This window comes from Lissotriton vulgaris, unplaced genomic scaffold (assembly GCF_964263255.1).
Source record: "Lissotriton vulgaris unplaced genomic scaffold, aLisVul1.2 SCAFFOLD_442, whole genome shotgun sequence".
In the NCBI taxonomy this organism is placed as follows: domain Eukaryota; kingdom Metazoa; phylum Chordata; class Amphibia; order Caudata; family Salamandridae; genus Lissotriton; species Lissotriton vulgaris.
This window is the reverse complement of record NW_028255431.1, coordinates 363,785-369,784: the sequence shown is the minus strand read 5'-3', so window position 1 is coordinate 369,784 and position 6,000 is coordinate 363,785.

The window sequence follows — 6,000 nt, the reverse complement described above, 5'->3', positions numbered from 1 at the left end:
CAAACGAGGTAAAGACCTTGTTGTAAATCAAACATCTTTCGTGGGTTGAAGACAAGGCATCCCTCATGAAAAGGTCACACGGCTTGATGACCCTGAACCCGTATCCCACACAAGCACCACAGAGCTACCTTGAATTGGGTTATACTAAATCTGTTAAAATGAAGATTTGAAAGTACAGGTTATGCCTGTTACCATGTATCCCGTATTTTCCACACTGTCTAAAGCAGAGCTTTCCAAACTGTGTGTCCCGACACAGTACTGTGTCGCCTGCAAATGGTGGGTGTGTCGTGGGATGACACCAGTATTAAGGCCACTTAGCACTTAACTGCTACTAATAAGAGGCATTCCTTTGAAAGAGTGTCTCTGAGTCCGCTGCAGCAGCGCGGACTCTGAGACACTCTGCTCTATGGAGGCCGGACGATTCACAACAAAGCCTCATTAACAAGTAAATGGTCTTTTAAAGACCTGGAAAGTACTCGGGTGCAGCGGTGTGTGTGCCCGGGAAGCTGGGGTTAGGTGACAGAGGGTGACTGGCAGAGGGTGACAGGTAGAGGGATGGAGACAGAGGGAGATAGAGGGAGGAAGATAGAGAGAGGGTGACGGAGAGAGGGAGACAGAGAGGGAGAGAGGGACGGAGACACAGAGGGAGAGAGGGAGGGAGACAGGGATGAAGACAGGGGGACGGAGACAGAGGGACGGAGACAGAGGGAAGGAGACAGAGGGAGACAGACAGAGGGAGGGAGGCAGAGAGGGAGACAGAGGGAGACAGCCACAGGGAGGGAGACAGACGGAGGGAGGGAGCAGAGAGAGAGGGAGACCGTGGGAGACAGACAGAGAGAGACAGAGGGAGACAGGGGGAGGCAGAGGGAGACAGAGAGAGGGAGACAGATAGAGGGAGACAGAGGGAGACAGACAGAGGGAGGGAGGGAGACAGACAGAGGTAGGGAGACAGACAGAGGGAGGGAGACAGACAGAGGGAGGAGGGCGACAGAGGGAAGAGGGCGACAGAGGGAGGAGGGCGACAGAGGGATGGAGACAGAGGGAGGGAGACAGAGGGAAGGAGACAGAAGGAGACAGACAGAGGGAGACAGACAGAGAGGGAGACAGAGGGAGACAGCCACAGGGAGGGAGACAGACGGAGGGAGGGAGCAGAGAGAGAGGGAAACCGTGGGAGACAGACAGAGAGACACAGAGGGAGACAGGGGGAGGCAGAGGGAGACAGAGAGAGGGAGACAGATAGAGGGAGACAGAGGGAGACAGACAGAGGGAGGGAGGGAGACAGACAGAGGTAGGGAGACAGAGAGAGAGGGAAACTGTGGGAGACAGACAGAGGGAGAAAGAGAGAGATAGAGACGGAGACAGAGGGAGGGAAACAGAGGGACGAAGAGAGGGGGACGGACACAGAAAGAGGGAGACAGATAGAGGGAGACAGACCGAGGGAGACAGACCGAGGGAGACAGACGGAGGGAGGGAGACAGACAGAGGGAGGGAGACAGACAGAGGGAGGAGGGCGACAGAGGGAGGAGGGCGACAGAGGGAGGAGGGCGACAGAGGGATGGAGACAGAGGGATGGAGACAGAGGGAGGGAGACAGAGGGAGGGAGACAAATAGAGGGAGACATATGGAGGGAGACAGACAAGAGGGAGACAGACGAGAGGGAGACAGACAAGAGGGAGACAGACAAGAGGGAGGGAGACAGAGGGAGGGAGACAGAGGAAGAGGGAGAGAGAGGGGGAGGGAGACAGAGAGAGGTAGAGAGAGAGGGAGACAGACAGAGGGAGGGAGACAGAGGGAGACAGAGGGAGGGAGACAGAGGGAGACAGAGAGAGAGGGAGACACAGAGGGAGACAGAGGGAGGGAGACAGAGGGAGACAGACAGAGGGAGACAGAGGGAGAGGGAGAGGGAGGGAGACAGAGGGAGGGAGAAAAAGGAAGGGAGACAGAGGAACAGAAACAGAGGAAGACAGAGGGTGACAGACAGGGGGAGACAGAGGGAGGGAGACAGACAGAGGGAAGAGGGTGACAGAGGGAGGGAGACAGAGGAACGGAAATAGAGGGACACAGAGGGCGACAGACAGAGGGAGACAGAGGGAGGGAGACAGGCAGAGGGAGGAGGGTGACAGAGGGAGGGAGACAGAGAGAGCGAGACAGACAGAGAGAGACAGAGGGAGGTAGACAGACAGAGGGAGACAGACAGAGGGAGACAGACGGAGACAGACAGAGGGAGACAGAGTGAGAGAGAGGGAAGGAGACAGAGGGAGAGAGAGGGAGGGAGACAGAGAGAGGGAGACAGAGAGAGAGGGAGGGAGACAGAGACAGACAAAGATAGAGACAGAGACAGGGACAGACAGAGACAAATAGAGGCAGAGACAGGCACAGGGGCAGACAGACAGAGACAGAGAGGGAGACAGGGACAGGGACAGTGACAGGGACAGACAGAGACAGAGAGGGAGAAAGGGACAGGGACAGAGACGGGGACAGACAGACAGATAGAGGCAGAGACTGGGACAGGGACAGGCAGAGACAGAGACTGATACAGACAGAGACAGAGAGGCAGAGAGGTAGACGGAGAGGGAGAGGGTGACAGAGGGAGACAGAAGGAGAGAGAGAGAGGGAGACAGAGGGTGACAGAGGGAGGGAGACAGAGAGAGAAGGAGACAGAGGGAGGGAGAGAGAGTGGTAGACAGAGGGAGGGAGGCAGAAGGAGACAGTCAGGGGGAGACAGAGGGAAGAAGAGGGAGACAGACAGAGGGAGGCAGAGAGAGACAGAGGGAGAGGGAGACAGACAGAGTGAGACAGACAAAGTGAGGGAGACAGAGGGAGAGGGAGAGAGAGGGAGAGAGAGAGGGAGAGGGAGGGAGACAGAGGGAGGGAATCAGAGGGAGGGAGACAGAGGAACGGAGACAGAGGGAGGGAGACAGAGGGACAGAAACAAAGGGATACAGAGAGCGGGAGATAGAGCACGGGATAAGGAGGGCGACAGACAGAGGGAGACAGACAGAGGGAGGAGGGCAACAGAGGGAGGGACACAGAGGGAGCAAGACAGACAGATAGAGACAAAGGGAGGTAGACAGACAGAGGGAAACAGACAGAGGAGACAGTTAGAGAGAAAGAGAGAGAGGGAGACAGACAGAGTGAGTGAGAACCCCCCGAATCCCCCTTAGGTGGTTCGGGCTCGCTCGCTACGATCGCTTGCTACACTGCCTTATTGTGTCCCAAAATTATGAATCTCCAAAAAGTGTGTCACCAACATGAAAAGTTTGGAAAGCTGTGGGCTAAAGGATAAGGCGGGCTTCCTTTGTTGGTTATGTGGTTCAGCGCCAGAGGATATGCTGCATTTGTTATGCTCCTGTGACAAACTGTTGGAAGAACGAAAACATCTGCTAAAATCCCATTTTAATCAGCGTGGGATACGCTCATGAAAACAAGCAGTTCTTGCCTGCTCTGCACCCCACGATCCACAGCTGAACTGTAGTCTTGTGAAGTTTATGAAGGTGGTGGAAAGGAGAATGCCAAGACTTGACTCTTAATTGCCTTTTAGATGGTATTATAATACAAAACTGTACTTATTTCTACTTAAGGTCGCTAAAAAGCATGCATTTTATGATTTTAAAATGAAATGAAAAATTGTGATTTATGACATACTGGGTTTACAAACCTGTATCTATTTCCACTTAGGGTCGCCAAAAAAGTATAACTTTTTATGATTTAAAAAAAAAAGAAACGAAAAACTGTGATTTATGATATACTATTTTTACCGATGCATGTAGATTTAGTTTTAAATGTGTATGTTTGTACTGCAATGGTTTTAATTAACTGTGCAAATAAAAACTACTGACTTACTTACTTACTCGTTGTAAAGGCTGTTTCGCAAATATTCTAATGCATAGAAACCTGCAATACGTATATGAAGAATGTACATAAGTATTTACTGTGCCTGTTATTTTTTTATTATGAAGGATTTATTGAGAGAGACAGCTACTGAAAGAGTGTTCAGGCGCTACCTAGCAAGTCTGATCCCTAAACAACAGTGGTACTAGAAAGCAGAACTGAAGAGCCAGGTCTTAAGAAGTCTCTTAAATGTCACAATATCCCCAGAAACGCGGGCTGCCAAATAAGAGAGGAGCTACCGCCGCACTTCTTCTGTCTGAAGTGTGTCACACATTTCTACTTATCTGTAATAAGAACATTACATCACTCCCATGTTCCTACAAATTACTAAATTTCATTTCTGAGTTGAGGAAATCAGTGGCACAACATATTGACAAAAAAAATCCTAGTATATTTGCTACATACAGATTTTTTTCTTTTGAACTACTTTCCTGACAAATTGCAGTCATTCATAAATTATTAACAGAAAATCCACACCCAACGCAATGATAACTTTGTAAATGGTATAGGTACTGTTTGGGCACAATTACACAAAGTGCAGCAGGGCTGAGAAAGTTAGCGGCAGTGCAGTGCAGTTTTTACTGACCTTTGTACTGGACAATTTGTGCAAAAACAACACTTACATTACTTGACCCATGCAAAAACTACATGTGCGCCGATAGACTAATGTAAAAATGACATTTTGCACCAGTCATTTGGTACAATATTTAAATAATTCCACATTTGTAAACTAGGGGTAGCCAGGCTCTGCGGGCCGTCGGGGAGATTTGGGGCCCGATGTAGGTACCCTAATACCGGTCGGAAACGGCCGAATTCGGCCATTTCCGACCAGTATTACGGTTTCCAGATGTAGGGCATGCATTTACAGAATCGGTATTTTACCGATTCTGTATTTACCGATTCGGTAAAATTACTGAATCGGTAAATACAGACTCTGTAAAATACTGATTCTGTAAATGCAGATGTAGCTGGCACATGTCAGAGTGCCACAGGGCTTTAAGAATCGGTATTTTACCACCCAATCCTATTGGGTGGTAAAATACCGAATACAGGTGTGCATGCACATCTGTGCATGCACACCTGTGCAATGTGACACACAGACATGCCTTTAGGCCATGTCTGTGTGCCACATGGCACACAAGTCCGGAATTGGGGTGCTAGAGGGTGTCAAAGTGACACCCCCTGCACCCTTGCAACAATCGGAATTTACCGAATCGGTAAATACCGATTCGGTATTCCACATTGATTCCTATGGGCTTCAAGGCCCATAGGAATCAATGGGGGATACCGATTCGGTATTTACAGAATCGGTAAATACCGAATCTTACCGATTCGGTATTTACCGATTCTGAATTACCTACATTTCCCCCCCTCTAATTTACCACTTCTGAAATACCAAATCGGTATGATTCGGTATTTTAGAAGTGGTAAATTAGAATTACCTACATCGGGCCCTAAGTGAGCTATTGCCCAGAGTCACATGATGCTGAGCTGAGCTGGCGATTGAACCGTGAGCCCCACACACCAAAGTCATCGCTCTGGCTGCTGCGCCACATCTCTCCCAGGGACCAGTGCAATTTATTTAACCTGGCTTAGTATAGGGGCGCATGAGCCATTCTGGATCTCAGCATACATTTACGCTCAAGCTTTAAAAGTACATTGAAATAAAGTGCTTAAAATATTTGTTTGCAATGATGTACATGTTGCAGGTCCATATTTTTATATATACCTGGAATCAGTAGATATCTCGTGTCACCTAATGCAATGTGATGCGATGGTGTATTGTGTGACTTTGCATTAATAGGACCAAAGTAAGATCTTCCATACGTAAAAAAAGATATATCAAGTTCGGCGACCCTATAAGGCAAGTTCGGCCTCTTTCTTGTGTTTGGTCATGCACAGTTTGCTGACTGCAACCCCATCAACAAACGTTAGGGTGCGCTACACCCAATTAAGAGGATGTATGTTTATTAACACGTAATGAAGTACCCACTACCATATATAAAATGTATATTTCGGTTAACCTGGTGTTAAGTGAACTAATAAGTCAATAAGCTTTCAGCCTCTTTCTTACATCTGGTTGTGGCAAAAATTGCTGACTTGCAAACT